The sequence below is a fragment of the Sciurus vulgaris genome (assembly GCF_902686455.1).
Source record: "Sciurus vulgaris genome assembly, chromosome: 14".
NCBI lineage: Eukaryota > Metazoa > Chordata > Mammalia > Rodentia > Sciuridae > Sciurus > Sciurus vulgaris.
The window spans coordinates 93,702,638-93,720,624 of NC_136475.1; the positions used below are offsets into that span (position 1 = coordinate 93,702,638).

At 45.4% G+C, this 17,987-nt stretch overlaps 1 long non-coding RNA gene across 1 annotated transcript in view; it reads left to right on the forward strand.

The window, feature by feature from the left end:
- The window catches only part of LOC306644234, a 34,044-nt gene extending 26,795 nt beyond the window's left edge, over window positions 1-7,249 (forward strand). The window contains exons 2-3 of the long non-coding RNA XR_013759215.1: window positions 5,530-5,615; window positions 6,440-7,249. This is a non-coding gene — a long non-coding RNA (uncharacterized lncRNA). The remainder of the gene's footprint in view (window positions 1-5,529; window positions 5,616-6,439) is intronic.
- The last annotated feature ends 10,738 nt before the right edge of the window (window positions 7,250-17,987 follow it).

Here is a 17,987-nt window from a genome sequence, read left to right on the forward strand (position 1 = left end):
TCCATTGAGCGCCGTGTTGCGCGCCCTCCTTGGTGTTGCTGCGACCCTCCGCCTGTCTCGGGTGCAGCGTTCCTCACCCTTTCCCTCTATCGCCGGTAACTCGTCTACTTTCTATGCCAGATGGTGAGCTTCTGCAAGGTAGGGGCTGTCTCACTCATTGTTGTGATACCAGTGCCCATTGAAAGGTCCAACGGTGGGCCGTGGGGTGGACGGCCGAGGATGGTGAGCACCGCGGTGCTGAGCAGTGTGAGTGGGAACGCGTGGCCCTTAGGCTCAAGGCGTTCAGATCGAGCAGCGGAGGAAGTCAGACAGGCAAGTGAGAAAGGCACAAAGGCAGAAAACCGCACTGCGCAGAGACTGCCGATAGCTAGAATGGTTGGCTTGCTAAGTTTGATTTAGTAAAGCGTTCATGATGATCGCCCACCTTTGTCCACGATTACGTAAGATGTGTCTGTTCGACTCCCAACTAGATCAATGAAACAATTTAGGAAGTCAGATTTGGTTCATGTAAAATAGATGAGCAGCTGTAAGAAGGATATTTAACCTGAAACTTGTTAGGTACTTGATTTCAAATATGTAAACTCATTGTTTGCAGCAATGGTTCTCAAACTTGGTTATGTATCAGAACCATCGAGGAAGCTTAAAAAACTCCCTGATGTGGCTCATACTGTGCCTCAGACTTTTTGGGGCAGAAGCCAGGCATTAGGAGCTTGTGAGCTCCCCAGCTGAGCCCAGCGTACATCCTGTGGCCTCTTATCCTGGCCCCACCACAAGGAAATTGGACACTACAAATTGGTCCCAATAGAGCAAAAATTTGGTTTGGTACTTTAAAATGGATACATTGAAAAAGTTTTCTTTTTTTCTTTTTTTTTTTTTTTTAATATTGCGATGCTGGGGATTGAACCCAGGGCCTTGTGCTTGCGAGGCAAGTACTCTACCAACTGAGCTATCTCCCCAGCCCAGTATTTTCAATTAATAATCCAAAAACTCATGCATACTAAAAATAGAGTGAAAAAATGCTCTGCAGATCAATTGTGTGGTTTTGAATTCATTGTTAAGGAAAAAAACCATTGTTTCCCACCTGCCTCAGTTGGGTTCAGATTCTGCACCCTCATGGAGCTGTCCTGTGCTTAAGAAAGCAGAGGTATTCACCGAGGTCTGGAGGTGGGTGTGTCACACACTGGAAGCCACGTCCCAGATGCCACAGGCGCGGCAGGCCAAATCTTTTAATACCACTCCCACCCCTGGGAATTAAATTCATTCTCAGTGAGAAGGGATTCATAAATCCTGGCCCTGCCTTCCGAACAGCAGTATGATTCGGCCAGGGTGATGAATTGCGCCTATCAAGACAGACATCGAACCTCCCAGGGAAATAATGGGCTCCAAAGTACAAAGTGTAAAGTCCTAAGTGCTCAGGGCCCTGGACCAGTGGAGAAAAATCGAGTCTTGGGAAATCAGTGACTTTTGTTTGAACCTCATTCAGCCTCTCTTAAATCCGTAAGAGGTAAGACAGAGCCGATGAACAGGAATAGGTGAACCAATGAAAAAAATCCATCAAAAGGCCTCCTCCAGGCGCACTTGCTGGAGGGCCTGGCCCGGTGGGTGGGGAGGCTGGTGGCAAGTGCCAGGGGTCATCTTTTATAGTCTCTGGCAACGCGGTGGGTGGGGAAGTCAGCTGTCAGGGAGGTGATTTACGAGGCCAGGCGCTCCCTGCGCTGGAGAACACTTCCTGCCCACCCCGCTGCCTGCAATTCTCACAGGGCGTGTGAAGTCAGAGAGGCCCCGAATGCAAATGCTACCTGGACAGACAGCCACAACACCATCACTGGCTAGCCACCGTTTATTTTGTCATGTCCTCCAGAGAACCAGCGTGCACATTTTCAACAAGATTTTTATGGTTTAAAATTGTGACTACTACTACTACTACCATTACCATTATTATTGAGCGGCATTAATCAAGTATTTACAGAGCTCCAGGTACTTTTCCAGATATTTTAGATTCCTGAGGTCTTTAAGTCCCTGAGGCACCAGGGGAGGAATGGAGGCTGACTGCTTAAGTAACTGGCTGAAGGTCACACCCTTGTAAGTGGCTGTCCCTGCTGGGGAAGCCAGGGAAACCCTTGGCTACACATTCTTCCCTAGGCTGAGCTGGGGTGGGCAGCAACCCCCCTTGCTGCTCTCAATTGTCTCCATTTTCACACCAGTACAAACAATGCACTGATGAAAATCCTGACAGCTAAGAATCCGCACATGCGCCTTGTCATTTCCTTGAGAGAAATCCTTAGCAGCAGAATCGCAAAGTCAAAGGCACATTAACTTTTGCATATATGCTGCTAAATCGCTCTTCTCTCCACAAGAGGTTGGAAGCTGACAAAAGGAGGCCGTGCTATGCCCACAGAGGGAACAGATCAGACACACCAAAGAGGGGGCAGTAGAGCAGGAAGGGGCTGCGCCCTCCAACCCAGCAGCTCCGCAGGTGTGCGGGGTCCACAGACACTTGATTCGTAGCAGGCTGGATGACTGCGGCTTTAGGCTTTACCCAGCCATGTCACCTGAAGCCACTGATATTAAACAAACACTAACTTTTTGTTTCTCTTGAATTAAAAAAAGAAGAAGAAACCTCACCTTTATTGTCTTCCTCTGCTAAACCCAGCCCGAGGTGTGCATGCTTTCCCTGTGTAAAGATGTTAGCTGAAATTCCAGTGCCATCAAACGAGACCTTTATTCTTCCACCTGCACATTATGACTCTAATAAACACATTATCAGCTCATGAAAATGATGGCAAACAGGTGACGGAAGGATTTGATAAGTCAGCAGCAAAGATTAACAGTTCTTTTCAGAGAAGGCTGTGAGAGGTTCCCCTATTTAAAACAATTGTGGCATGTGAATTTACAGCACTTAAATCATTATCGGCAATTAGTCCTTGTCAAAAAGGTTGCAGCTGGCTTCAATTACAGGTAACATTTTTATAATTTGAACTTAGTAGTACGCTTGAGAAGTAGGAATGGGAGGAACACCCTTGGGGAGATTTGCAATTTGAGAAAAACTTCAAGGCATTTCAAAATTCAAAAATTCATTATTTGCAGTGATGCTTTGCCATTGACATCTATTATTAAGCTTCTAGAAAAATTTCCATAAACTTCAACCTTCAGTTATTTTCTTCCCTAACAGAAAAATTGCTGCTGATTTAAAGAATCAGTTCTTTTAATTATGAAAGCACTACATACACATTTTTTAAAAAGTCCAAGCAGCAGAGAAGGATACAAAACAAAAATAAGTCTCTTTCTAGACATCTTCACTTTTGCTCTTGATTCTCCAAGTTACCACCATAACTTCTTCTCAGATTGTTTTTATCTGATTGTCTTGATCTAGCAACTTTGGACCGTGTGTACCAATACTTCACTAGGCAAGATCAAGAATTCAGAGCTTTTATAAGCCTTCCGTCTCTCTTTTACCTGTTGATTATTGCTGACCATTTTATATATATGTATAGATATATGTGTGTATATATATATGTGTATGTGTGTGTGTGTGTGTGTGTGTGTGTGTGTGTGTGTGTATATATATAGTTTGCCTGTAGTTTCAGAACTTTAATTGTCTATATATCTTGTCTCTTCCTCGGTCTACCAATGTTAGACTTTCTCTATCCCTCTGGGTACACAGTGGTGTCTTATTTTTATTTGAATTTGTGATCCCTTAATGATATATACATCTTTTCATGTGCATATTTGCCATCTGTGTATCTTCCTTGGTGAAATATTTGTTCAGATTTTTTTCCTATTCTTTAATTAGGTTGTTTTCTTATTGAATCTGAAGAGTTCTTTGTATATATTGGATAATAATCCTTCATCAGATTTTTTTTTGGGGGGGGCAACATTTTCTGTAAGACTGGCTTGTGTTTTCAATCTCTTGACAGTGTCAAGTGCAGAGCAGAAGTTTTTAGTCTTACTGAAGTGCAGCTCTCCAACTAGTTCCTTCGTGAATCTTGCCTTTGGTATAGATGCAGCCACTGCAGACATTTTCTGCTGAGTGTCCATTAAGAAAGGTGAGACTATTAGCACACAATAAATTCCACCTTCCTTCCCTTTGTGTCAGTTATCCCATTATTTTTACATGATCAGGATTGAAAATATTTGTGTGAACTTTATTTACTTTCATTAACTATAATTCGGGTTTCAAACTTCTAAGCATCAATTCTATGAATAAAAGTATCTATGTTATGATCATTCAGTATTTTTCACTGTGAAACAAATGAAAGTATTTCTGGGTCACTGAACCAGCACCACGTGAAGGCTAACCTTCCAAGGGTCAAGATCCAGTTTATCTTGCTTCCCCTGACTCCTCCTTTGGCTCAGAATTAGCTCACCTTTCACTGGCTTCGCCTTTGGGCCTCGCCTGTGTATGTGGCCGCCGTCCCCTCTTCCCCTACCCCGTGGTGTTTCTCGCTTCCACCCTTTTCCTTTGCTTCCTTCTCTCCATGGAATGGACACGTGCATCCTCTAGGTCTTCAGGCACCAGTGGGTCGCTCTCTGTCTTGCGGGCGTCTTCCCCGAGCCCCCTGCTTTCTCTTGCCCAGGCCTGTTGCTGTCCAGGCTGTCCACTTGTCCAGCTGTTCCTGGACCTCTGAGCTCATGGCGTTCGGCTGAACAGCACCTGTTTTCTTGGGTTTCTTTTTCGTTTTGCCAGCGTGTGACTTCTGTCACAGTTTCTTCACCTTTAAGATCAGGACAATAATGACCATGGCGAGGTTGATGTGAGACTCGGAGTTGCCCCAGTGATGACGTATCAGTAACGACTCGAGTGCCTGGGACCTTGTGCCTGCCTGTCACCTTTGCTCCTCCTCTCCTCTCTTGCCAGCGCTGGAATCCAGACCTTTGGCCTGCCAGGCCTTGAAGTTGCTACATCCAGAGTGGCCTTGAATTTGACCTGTGGCTCTCTTGCTACGAGGCCCTCTGTGGGCCCTCTGTCCAACCTCTTCTCAGAGCAGCCTCGGCACCCCCCCCCACGACTCCAGTACGAGTGCTGCAGTGACCGCAGCGGCGGTGGCCGGCTTGACGGAGCCCCGTGTGGACAGGGCTTTGGGTTCTTAGGCCTTGCGTTTTACTCACTGTGACATCTCAGAGCCCAGAACAGGCCAACGCACAGTTGGCGCTCAGCACAGATTTGTTGATGTGCCACGCGAATAAGGGGAGAAGCATCCCCCTACCTTTAAAAGGCGAGTCCCCGACCCCACCTGGGCTCTGGATTCTTCCCTGGGTCCGCCCCGAGTGACTTTGCTGCTTTGGTTTCTCCCCTCCTCCAGCACCTTGATTCTGCCTCACGCCCCATCTCATGCTGTTCTCGGCCTGGTGCTCTTTCCTGTTCCGGCCTCTGGGAAGAGTGCTCTCCTGATGAAGTTCACGCCCTAGACCCTGGGCTCTGTGAATGTGAGAGTCCACAGCAGACATTGTAAATGGGGTTTTCCTAGGTCCCCTAGGGGGCCCTCTATAGGCACGTGAGCCCTCAATTGCAGAATGTTCTCTCTAAAGGCAGAAGAGACGTGGGAAGAATAAATCCAAGATATGCCAACCATGAGACGACTCTGCCAGCTGTTACTGACTCGAAGATGGAGCGGGTAACAAGGCCAGGAGTGTGGGCTGCCAAAGGCCACTGATGGGGGCTACTGCCAGCATTGGGGAAATGGGGTCTCAGCCCTATAGCCACCAGGAGCTGACTCGTGCCAACAGCCTGAAGGAACCCAGTGTGATTTTCCCCAGAGCCTTCAGGGGAGAGCCAGCTGACACCTGGCTTGGCCTTGGTCCTGGGGGTCTGGGTGGCCTATCAGGGCATTCACCCGATTCCACCCTCCAGTCACCCATGTCCACAGGCCTCACAGGGTACACTCGCCCCGTCAGGGGACAGCGCTTCTGGGATTCTGAGTGCTTTCTTGTCTTGGACTGGGAGGCCTTCCTGAGAGGAAGGTAACCCGGAGGAACTCCAGTCTCTGCACCTTGCCTTGGTTCTGGAACCGACCCTCATTTTCTCCATCCTGTGCTCCTTACTTGTGGCTGCCCTGGACGGGGGGCGCAGACCTTCACACCTGGGTCTGAGCTTTGGTACTGTGCCCTCCTCAGGCACAGCTACTGCACCTGTCCGTTTATCATCAGCAGGGGACAAGGCAGTATTCACAGACCCTTCCATGGATCTCCTGGTGTCAGACATATGTTCCTCTGTGTGATGGTGGCTTTGCCCTCTGGAGGGTCCCCGCTGCCAGGTTGGGGAGGCTGTGCCTTGTCTGCCTAATGACGGACACGAGGAGCCTGGAGCAGAAGCATCTCCTTGGGAATCAGGACGTCTAGCTTAGCATGTCGGGAGTGGTGAGTCAGTGAGGCCCACGTCCCCTGGGTGGGAACGATGGTGGGGCCACTGCCACATTTGTCCCTCGGTGTCTGAATCCAGGTAGTCCACCTGCGTGGCACTGTTGGCAGTTGTCGCTCTGACTGTGCGCAGGGTCCCCTCCTGGAGGGTGTCACCCCCCTGGTGCCTCAGCTATGTCCCCCAAAGATAACGTACCATTTTATCAGCACAGCAGCTTTCTGGTTGGCGGCAGGACCCAAGAAAGATCAGCAGCGCATTCCGAGATCATGTGCTGGATCTCCTCGATTAAAGGCAGGGTCCTGGGTCTGAGGTGCAGTGACCTGTGGGATCCTGTGCTGAAGATTCCAACGCTCGGCAGCCATGATGGTGCAGTGGATGGAGCCCGCGGGAGGGACGGTCAGCCTGTCAGTGAAATGTGCATTGATTCTGGTCCTCGCACCTTGCCCACTGTGCCACCACTGTGGTGACAGGCTGGCCAGCACAGCTTGGCTGCTTGGCTCCTTTCAGTGGTGGACGTGCTCAGGTGGGCGTGAATGGCCCTGTACCCTCCAGCCTGCATCGCGCGCTTCTCCGCAGCTCCTGCCTGAATTCCCATCTTCCTTCTTTCTTCACAGCAGCCTGTCTGTTGTCCCACATGAATGGCCCTCCTTCTTGACAAGGGTTCGAAGAACAATTGACCAGGTAGTTCTGGGGCTGCCTTCCAGGGGCTGAGTCTGCCATGTCACCCGGCTCTAGAGCCCTTCACTGGCCAGTGGTGCAAGCTGCCCAGGGGTTTCCAGGTGCGAGACTGGTGAATCAGACAGGCGTACCCTGGCTCTCTGCATCCCCTTGGGCTTTTAACCCTGGTGTCCTCTCTGGGATGGGCTGTTATTTTTGAGGTTCTACCTGGACCTGTGTGCCCGGAGGGCACTTCTGAGACTGCTGCCTGGTCTTTCCACTCCAGTTCTTCTCAGGGCCTATTCTAAGAAATAGAATAGTGTTCAGGTACTACTTCTGCCAGGTTCCAAAGTCTGTCTGAATCTTGCATTTGGAGGCTGGGGGAAAGTCCAGTGGTGGGGTCTGTGGCCCAGGGGAGCCACTCTGAGGCAGATCTGGCCGGGTCTTCCTTTCAGGTTGGCTTCCACACACCTCCTGTTAGCAGGGGATTCAGGATCATGCGACAGGGTCCTAGTTATCCACGTCCTTTCAGAGCCTGGCCCCAGCAGTCCTCAAAATGTCCGGCCATCCCCCTTCTTCACTGCGTGCTTACCTGACTGCAGGGTAGATGTGTAGAAGACCCTCAGAACCCGTTGCCATGGACACATACCGGGGGCCAGGCAGGCCCTTCTCCAGGGACCTGCCCTCTCCCCCGGTCAGCGGGTTCCAGGCTGAACACTGCCTCAGCTCCAGGGCAGTTTCCTCGGCCTTGTGGCTGCATTAACTTGAGAACACTCTGGGCACTCGTCCATCTCTGTTGCGGTCTTCAGCAGACGCCCCACGCAGCCGCAGCCCTTCCATGCCTTCGTCCTTGTCATGGTCACTTCCCTGGAGTCTCCTGGGTGGCGGGGCCTGTGAACGCCAGTGTGTTCCCCCTCCCACAGCTGGTGCAGTCCACTGCTGTGGGACGCTGGCAGCTGTACCCTGCAGCCCAGCAGGGGCTCCGGCATCACACCTGCCCAGCTGTGTGCTGCCTTCCAGCTCCGTCAAGATCAAGACTGATTTCTAGGTGCCCTTGCTGGGCTGTGCTGGGCTCCTGGGAATGCCAGGAGGTGCCACCCTGATGTGGTGCAGAGGACACAGCCATCCTCAGAACCTCTGTGAAGCACCTGGGTGTCTGTGGAGGCAGGACAGCCACCTGCTGTGGCTTCACCAAGCCAGGAAGGTGTGGCGGGTAACCTGGGGCGGAGCTGAACTGAGACCCAGAGAGCACTGTTTTAAAAGACACGGTGGCTAAAAATTTAGCTAAATGAAGGTGGGGAAAGATATGATTAGAAGAATTTGGTAAATAAATAGCCTGTTTCATAGAAATCTACCTTTTCCCCCCAATTTTTTGAAACATAAAAGCAAACCTTTAATTGTTGTCATTAAACTAATAAAGTCACACTCTTCTTTAGGAAGGACCGGGGGATAATTCCTTAAGAATTTTAGTCAGGCACCCACCAAGGCCATTTCCTATCGTACCCCACCCGCTCCCCACTCCCTTCCTCCCCTTTTCCTCTCTCTCCGTCTTTCCTTCCATATACATTTATTGAGTCCCTACCCCATGCCAGGCTATGGCTTGGGGACCATAGAATAAGAACGGTGGTTTGGCCCTTTCTTAGCAGCCTCGTCCCCGTGGGAATGATTTTGGAAGGCTTGAGGTTTCCAGGCTCCATCCTGGTGCTTCCCTCTCTGGGCATCTGGGTGTCTCTCCGTGAGTTTCCCTGATGCCGTGTTGGGTGAAATACGACCACACTGCTTCCCAGCGGGGACGTGTGCCGAGACCTGCGTCATGAGGCCGTCCATCACGGAGGGAACGTGGCAGGTGGGGCTGAGAAGGCCACGGTGTCCCCGGGTGGTCTGATCATGTGGGGCCACCCCAGTCCGTGCAGTCTGATGTGACCAGAAGGTCCTTAGGCCGTGCCTGCCTGTAACATTCCACAAGGATTTAAGGAGCATTAGCTAGTACTCATGAGTGTGTTGAGCGAGCAAAAATGAGCCAAATGTGAATTTAGATCCAAACACATTTTCCTGAGTTCCAGCAATTTCTAGCGTGTTGCCCGGCAAGAGGACACGGTGATGCAATGTTACCCACTGCGAGTGTTTCCTCATGCTAAACAGCCTCATTATGGAAGTCATAGCTGAGTGCTGTCCTCTAGCAGAGAAGCGCAGAAGCCACGCAGGCGCGGTAGCGGAGCAGGGGTTAATGCAAAGTGAACACAGATAGCAATCGATCTTTTGTTTACTGGAAACTTCGTCCAACCTGCTTCATGTTCACATCCACACTCCGGCTGGATGGCGGCACCATACTTCTGATCGCTCAGCCTCAAGCCACTGTTGAAAATGACTTCCCCTCTTCCTCCTCTGAAAAGTGCTCGTGAAAACCACGCAGAACCTTATTTCCACTGATCTTGACCTGACCCATTGTGGGGTTGTCCCTGTCTCTTCCCTTGTTCCCTCCCAACCTGCTCTGTGTCTGGACCCTGCAGTGTAGACAGAGTCCACTCAAGAGTCCTGCTGGGGAGGATTCACTTTTGTAACAAATCCCTTTATGCCAGATTTTTAAGATAATAATAAAAGTAATTTTTAAAGAGCCTCCCCTGGGAGCGGCTGTCAGACCACACAGCTCGTGATCATGAAGGAATATCCGAAGATTTCCCTTCGTTTCCACACGTTTCCAGCAAATTTCTTTTGGGCCATGTTGCTTTAATTAAGTTTGGTCACTCTAGGAAATGGACAATCCCGCATTAATGTTCTTGGGAAATAAATGAAATACTCCTGGGAGGGCTGCCTGCCCGAGTGTGTGACCCACAGAAGGAAGGGACAGTAGCTTCCTCAGCTTTGGGTTTTGGGGGCTTAGCACACATTGGGACTCTGCTGTGAACTGGAAAAGTAAAAGAAGAAATGATTAGAAGAATGGATGAGTGAACCCAGGTGAGCAGTTAACTCAGCAGCTGAAGCTCTGCAGCTGGAGAGGAATCTTTCCTGACCTCCCCAACTCTTCCTCCATTTGGCTAGAATTTTATTCCTATTTGGCTTTCCTTCCCTCCCCTCCACCCTCTCTTCTCCCTCCCTCCCTTTCTCCCACCTTTTCTCCTGTCCTTCCTTTCTCCCTCCTCTTTCCCTCCTCCTCTCCTCTCTTTGCATCAGAATGTCTGTGGCCGCATATACTGAGTGATCAGCTCTCCATCTCCGTTAAGAATCCTGCTGATATACACAATGAAAGTGTTTTAGCAATGGTGAAACAGAGAACTCTTTCCTCTGTCCAGCTCTGCTGGCTGCTCAGCTCCTGTGGTCTCCCCAGGTAGGGCTGGCTTGTTCAGTAGGCACAGCAGGCCCCCGGCCCCACACATGAACACAAGACCTGTAATACTTTTAGGGGTTTAGGGAGTATTACAATTTTTGTTTTGTTTTTGTTTTTTGATCACAAGAAAGCCAGAAGCTTTAGGTTGAAGAACACGTCTTAATAAATAACATTAGTATTTTCTATCAGCACACATTTAAAGTATAATTTTTCTATTGTTTTATGGAGGAAGGGTCCTTGGAAGAAAAATGCCTGAGCCCATGAGACCCACTGTGGGTTCTTCCTACCTTTAGATACAGCATGTGGCTCTTGAGCCTGGCTGGCCATTCACATCACACAGGCAGGTTTTGAAAAAGTCCCAGGCGCACATCAATGTGAATTAAGACTTGGGGTAGGGTGTAGGCCGTGGTGATTGACAAGCTTCTGGGTGGTTGAACTGGGCACTCTGGCTGGGAAACGCTGCGGGTGCTTCTCAGCCTCCGTGTGAACCCATCACTGGGGATTTTGTTGACAGGCAGATGCTGGTTGGGTTGGCTTGTGGGGAGGGGCCAAGACCTTTTATTTCTAATGAACTTTGCTGAGATGGGAACATGCTGGTCCCTGGCCCCGCCTTCTGCAGCAGGCTCTGGGTCAGGGTGGGCTGCACTGGAGGAGTGTGTCGGTCTGAGCCTACAGTCTGGAGCCTGGCGGACCCTAGCAGCTACTGTTTATTGGGCACCAACTACTTGCTGGTTGTTCCTGTGCTTCCTGTCTTCAATGCCACAACCACTTTGTGAGGAAAGTAGCCTTGTTCCTCTTTTACAAATGACAACATTGAGGGTTGGAGAAGTTAAGATGGGAGCCCAGGATCCCCCAGACAATGAATAGTGGTGCTGGGACTTGAGCCAGCTCTAAGAAACCCCAGGTCCACAGTCACCCAAGCCCCACCTCCAGCAGCTCCCTGCAGATGGGGATCCTTCAGTGCCCAGGACCTGCAGACCAGAACTCCTGCACTCCCGCCTGTGGCTTCCAAGAAAATAGCCCCAGCCTAAAATGGGTGAAAACATTGAAGTCAAGAATAAAAGCAAGAGGTACATAGTGATGCAGGTTATCTACGTATCCTTAAGACAAAATACAAAATCCAAAATGCTACAAAATCCAAAGCCTTTTAAGTACTGACCTATGGTCACAAGTTGAAAACGCCACAACTTGACACTTCTAGTCATGCACAAAATGATTAACAACAATGTGTAGAATTATTCTTGGTTCATGTGTATGAGGCATATAACAAAACACAGACAAATTTCATGTTTGAACTTGGGTCCCCTCCCCAAAATATCTCATATGGATCTGCATGTATTCCAAAAGCTGAAAGCATATCTGAAATCTGAAGGCTTCTGATCTCAAGCAGTTTGGATAAAGGAGACGACCTGTAATATCTTTGATGTTTCCCAGTGCCATGCTCTGGTGCCATGCTCCTTTGCCCCTGAGGATGCTCTCAGACATCCCTGGCTTAGTGAAGTGCTGGTGGGGCCCCTCCTGGATGACTGTCCACCGGTTTTCAGGGCCCTCTGTGCTCTGGATTTCCTACCACCTAAGCTTCCTCACATTCATTCGATCCACCAGCAGCTGTTGACTGAGCGGACCATGGATGTGGGTCCTCTTCCACTTGCTGGACCCCTCATGTTGTTGAGGGGTCAGCAATATCTGGAGGAATGATAGCCTTGTTTATTCTACATGAGTTATCACATACTTATTCTATATGACTTTTAATTTTCTTGTCATAATTTTAGCAAAATGACAAGTTATTTCACCATGCTAAGGATTTCCACAAGGAGATCCAAGATGGCAGACTAGACTTGTCCTTCCATAACTTGGATTTCAAGCAGAGGAAAATCTGTTTCTCTGTGAGGCAGTTTCTGCTGCTTATTGATCCCCTGCTGTTTACCCCATTTGTCCACCTTGATCACCCATAGTCTGCCAACATATCTCTTCTTGAGTACAGAATGCTCACTGACTGTCAACTATCACCTGTCATTTGCCTGTTTGTCTGCCTCTTGCCTGCCCACTGCCTGCCTATCACTTACCCATCATCACCCATTGCCTGAGGTCCACCTGCTAATTGTCAGTCGGTAGCCTGCAGACCACTTGCAGACTGCCAGTAAATCACCAGCTGCCTGCTGTTGCCTGGAAGTCCATTGTCACAGTACCCACACGTTTGGTTGCACGTGGCTGCCGCCATTTTATGGCAACAGCCAGAACCTCCAGGACCCCTGGCCTGACCGACTGCAGTCCATGTGGACTCAGTGCCCATGCTCCAAGCTGCAGTTCCCCATTTGCCAACACGTTTGGAAGCCAGTGCAGCCATCTTGGATTATCCTGAAAATGGAAGCTGCCATCTTTGGTGGGGCAAATCCCATCCTGAGATGCCTGGAGACTAGAAGCTCATTGTCAGGTACCTCTCATGCATCAGGCTACTGAAGACTGGGAGGTTTGAATAGTATATGACTGTTATAGTGTAGATTTTTTTTACTCCATTTTGAAAAGTTTTAAGTTTTTATTTATTTTTCTTGCTCTATTTTCCTTTTGTTTACCTGTTTCCTCAGAGTTTCTCCCTTTTCTCATGCTAACAACCAAATCTTTTGATATGATCTAGAACTTCTATATGCTCTTTTATTATCCCATTAACAGTTCTATCCTATACCCCTCCCCATCCTCTTTGCCCTCCATTAGAAACTGCAGACCTCATTGAAAATCTTTTTGTTATACTGGAGATAATAATTGAACCCATCTCTCTGTTTATTATGACAATATTGTTAATGTCTTCAAAGGGAAATTTGGTTTAGGGCTGCATATTGTCCGTACTGAGTGCTGCTAATATTGATCTCCCCCTTAAAGAAGAGGTTTTGGAAACCTGCAGAGTCACTATAAGCCTATGGGGGGGGAACTGCAATACCCCAGATCTGCACTGCTAGAGTGGAAGATACGTGAACAACATGGAAAAACAAGGGAAGAAAGTGTTCCAAACAAATCAAGATTCTATATTAATAGGATCCAATGAGAGCATGGTAAAAAAATGTCAGAAAAGGAGTGCAGAATATACTTAATTAAAATGATTTGTGAAGCAAAGGACGAGATAAGAGAGCAAATGCAGGCAATGATTGATCATTCCAATAAGCAGTTGAAAGAGCAACTGCAGGAAGCAAAAGATCATTTCAATAAAGAGACAGAGATTCTGGAGGAAAAAAAAAACAAAAAACAAAGAGAAATCTTTGAAATGAAGGAAACAATAAACCAAATAAAAACTCAAAGGAAAGCATCACCAACAGTCTAGATCATTTGGAAGACAGAACCTCAGACAATGAAGACAAAATATTTAATATTGAAAATAAAGTTGACCAAACAGAGAAGAGGGTAAGAAATCATGAATGGAACCTCCAAGAACTATGCGATATCATGAAAATACCAAATTTAAGAATTATTGGGATTGAGGAAGGCACAGAGATACAAACCAAAGGAATAAACAATCTATTCAATGAAATAATATCAGAAAATTTCCCAGAATTGAAGATGAAGTGGAAAATCAAGAGTCTTACAGAACACCACGTGCACAAAATTACAACAGATCCACACCAAGATACATTATAATGAAAATGCCTAACATACAAAATAAAGGTAGAATTTTAAAGGCTGTAAGAGAAAAGCATCAGATTACATATAGGGGGAAACCAATGTGGATATCAGCAGATTTCTCAGTCCAGACACTAAAAGCTAGAAGGGCCTGGAACAACATATTGCAAGCTCTGAAAGAATATGGTTGCCAACCAAGAATCTTACACTCAGCAAAACTAACCTTCAGAGTTGAAGATGAAATTAAATCCTTCCATAATATACAAAAATTAAAAGAATTTACAAATAGAAAGCCTGAGCTACAGAATATTCTCAGCAAAATATTCCATGAGAAGGAAATGAAAAACAACAATGTAGGTCAGCAAAGGGAGGAACTACCTTAAAGGAAAAGTCAATCAAAGGAGAAACCAAGTCAAGTTAAAAACCAAAAATTAGCCAAAATGACTGGGAATACAAGTCATATCTCAATAATAATCCTGAACGTTAATGGCCTAAACTCATCAATCAAAAGACATAGACTGGCAGATTGGATGAAAAAGAAAGACCCAATAATATGCTGCCTTCAAGAGACTCATCTCATAGATAAGGACATCCACAGATTAAAGGTGAAAGGATGGGAAAAAACCTACCACGCACACAGACTCAGTAAAAAAGTGGGGGTCCCCATCCTTATATCAGATAAAGTGGATATTAAGCTAAAGTTAATCAGAAGGGATAAAGAAGGACATTTCATACTGCTTAAGGAAACCATAAATCAGGAAGACATATGATCCTAAATATTTATGCCCCCAAAATGGTGCATCCATGTACATCAAACAAATCCTTCTCAATTCCAGGAGTCAAATAGACCACAACAAAATAATTCTGGGTGATTTTAACACATCGGATAGATCTTTCAAACAAAAACTAAACAAAGAAATCATAGAACTCAATAACACAATCAATAACTTAGACTTAGCAGACATATATAGACTATTCCATTCATCAATGAGCAAATACACTTTCTTCTCAGAAGCACGTGGATTCTTCTTTAAAACAACAAAAAAAGGAGATACTACCTTGTATTCTATAAGATCATAATGAAATGAAATTAGAAATCAATGACAAAATAAAAAACAGAAACAACTCTAACATCTGGAGGCTAAATAATATGCTATTGAATGAAGCATTGATCACAGAGAACATCAGGGAGGAGATAAAAAAATTCTTAGAGGTCAATGAGAACGACGATACAACATATCAAAATCTCTGGGTCACTATGAAAGCAGTACTAAGAGGAAAATTCATTGCATGGAGCACATTCAAGAAAAGAATAAAAAGTCAACAACTAAATGACCTAACATTACATCTCAAAGCCCTAGAAAAAGAAGAACAGATCAACACCAAAAGTAGAAGATAGGACATAATTAAAATCAGAACTGAAATCAATGAAATTGAAACAAAAGAAACAATTCAAAAAATTGACAAAACAAAAAGTTGGTTCTTGAAAAAGTAAACAAAATAGATGAACCCTTAGCCACACTAACAAAGAGAAGGAGAGAGAAAACTCAAATTACTAAAATTCATGATGAAAAAGGAAATATCATGACAGACACCATTGAAATACATAACATAATGAGAGGCTACTTTGAAAATCTATACTCCAACAAAATAGAACATCTCAAAGACATTGACAAATTTCTAGAGACATATGATCCTCCCAGACTGAACCAGGTGGGGCATATACAATATCAGATCAATTTCAAGCAATGAAATAGAAGAAGTCATCAAAAGCCTATCAACCAAGAAAAGCCCGGGACCATATGGATTCTCAGCTGAATTTTACAAGACCTACAGAGAAGAACTTATACCAATACTCCTCAAAGTATTTCATGAAATAGAAAAGGAGGTAACCCTTCCAAATTCATTCTATGAAGCTAGTATCACTCTGATACCAAAACCAGACAAAGACACCTCATGTAAAGAGAACTTTAGACCAATATCTCTGATGAATATAGATGCAAAAATCCTTAACAAAATTCTGGCAAATTGCATACAAAAACATTAAGAAGATAGTACCCCGTGATCAAATGGGGTTCATCCCAGGGATGCAGGGTTGGTTAAGCATATAGAAATCAATAAATGTAATGCATCACATCAATAGACTTAAGGTTAAGAATCATATGATTATTTCAATAGATGCAAAAAAAGTGTTTGACAAAATACAACACCCCTTCATGCTCAAATCACTAGAAAAAATAGAAACATAACGCAACATTGAAAGGCTATTTATGCTAAGCCCATGGCCAACATCATTCTTTTTTTTTTTTTTCAGTGCTAGGGATCGAACCCAGGGCCTTGTGCTTGCAAGACAAGCACTCTACCAACTGAGCTATATCCTGGGCCCCAACATCATTCTTAATGGAGAAAAACTGAAATCATTCCCTTTAAAAACTGAAACAAGACAGGGATGTCCTCTTTCACCACTTCTATTCAGCATCGTCTTTGAAATACTAGCCACAGCAATTAGACAGACCGAAGAAATTAAAGAAATACAAATAGGAAAAGAAGAACTCAAGCTGTCACCATTTGCTGATGACATGATTCTATATTTAGAGGATCCAAAAAACTCCACCAGAAAACTTTCAGAACTAATAAATGAATTCAGCAGAGTAACAGGATATAAAATCAACATCCACAAATCTAATGCATTTCGATTCATAAGTGATGAATCATCTGAAAGAGAACTAAGGATAACAACTCTATCCACAATAGCCTCAAAAAAAAAAAAAAAACCCCAAACCCCCCCCCCCAAAAACCTTGGGAATCAATCTAACAAAAGATGTAAAGATCTCTACAATGAAAACTACAGAACATTAAAGAAAGAAATTGAGGAAGACCTTAGAAGATGCAAAGATTTCTGAGGTTCTTGGATAGGCAGAATTAATATTATCAAAATGGCCGTACTTCTAAAGGTGACAGATTTAACACAATTCCAATTAAAATCCCAATGACATTCCTCATAGAAATAGAGAAAGCAATCATGAAATTCATGTGGAAGAATAAGAGACCCAGAATAGCCAAAGGAATCCTGGGCAGGAAGAGTGATGTAGGAGGTATCACAATAACAGACCTTAAGCTCTACTATAGAACAATAGTAACAAAAATGGCATGGTATTGGCACCAAAATGGACAGTTAGGCCAATGGTACAGAATAGAAGACACAGAGATAAACCCACATAAGTACCGTTATCTCATACTAGACAAAGGTGCCAAAAACATACAATGAAGAAAAGATAGCCTCTTCAACAAATGGTACTGGGAAAACTGGAAATCCATATGCAGTAAAATGAAATTAAACCCCTATCTCTCACCCTGTACAAAACTCAACTCAAAATGGATCAAGGATCTAGGAATTAGACCTGAGACCCTACATCAAATAGAAGAAAAAGTTGGCCTGAATCTTCATCATGTTGGCTTATGACCAGATTTCCGTAATAAGAACCCCAGAGCTCAAGAAATCAAAGCAAGAATCAATAAATAGGATGGATTCAAACTAGAGAGCTTTTTCTCAGCAAAGTAAACAATTAATAATGTGAAAAGAGAGCCACAGAGGGGGAGAAAAATCTTTTCCCCACACACTTCAGACAGAGCACTCATCTCCAAAATTTATAAAGAACTTAAAAAATTTTACACCAAAAATACAAAGAACCCAATCAATAAATGGGCTAAGGAACTAGGCAGACACTTCACAGATGAAGATCTACAGGTGATCAACAAATATATGAAAAAGTGCTCATTATCTCTAGTAATTAGAGAAATGCAAATTAATACCACCCTAAGATTTCATCTAACGCCAATTAGAATGGTTATTATCAAGAACATAAGCAATAATAAGTGTTGGCATGGATGTGGGGAAAACGGCATACTCATACATTGCTGGTGGAGTTGCAAATTGATGCAGCCACCCTGGAAAGCATTATGGAGAGACCTCAAAAGACTTGGAATGGATCCACCATTTGACCCAGCTATCCCACTAGTTGGTTTATACCCAAAGGA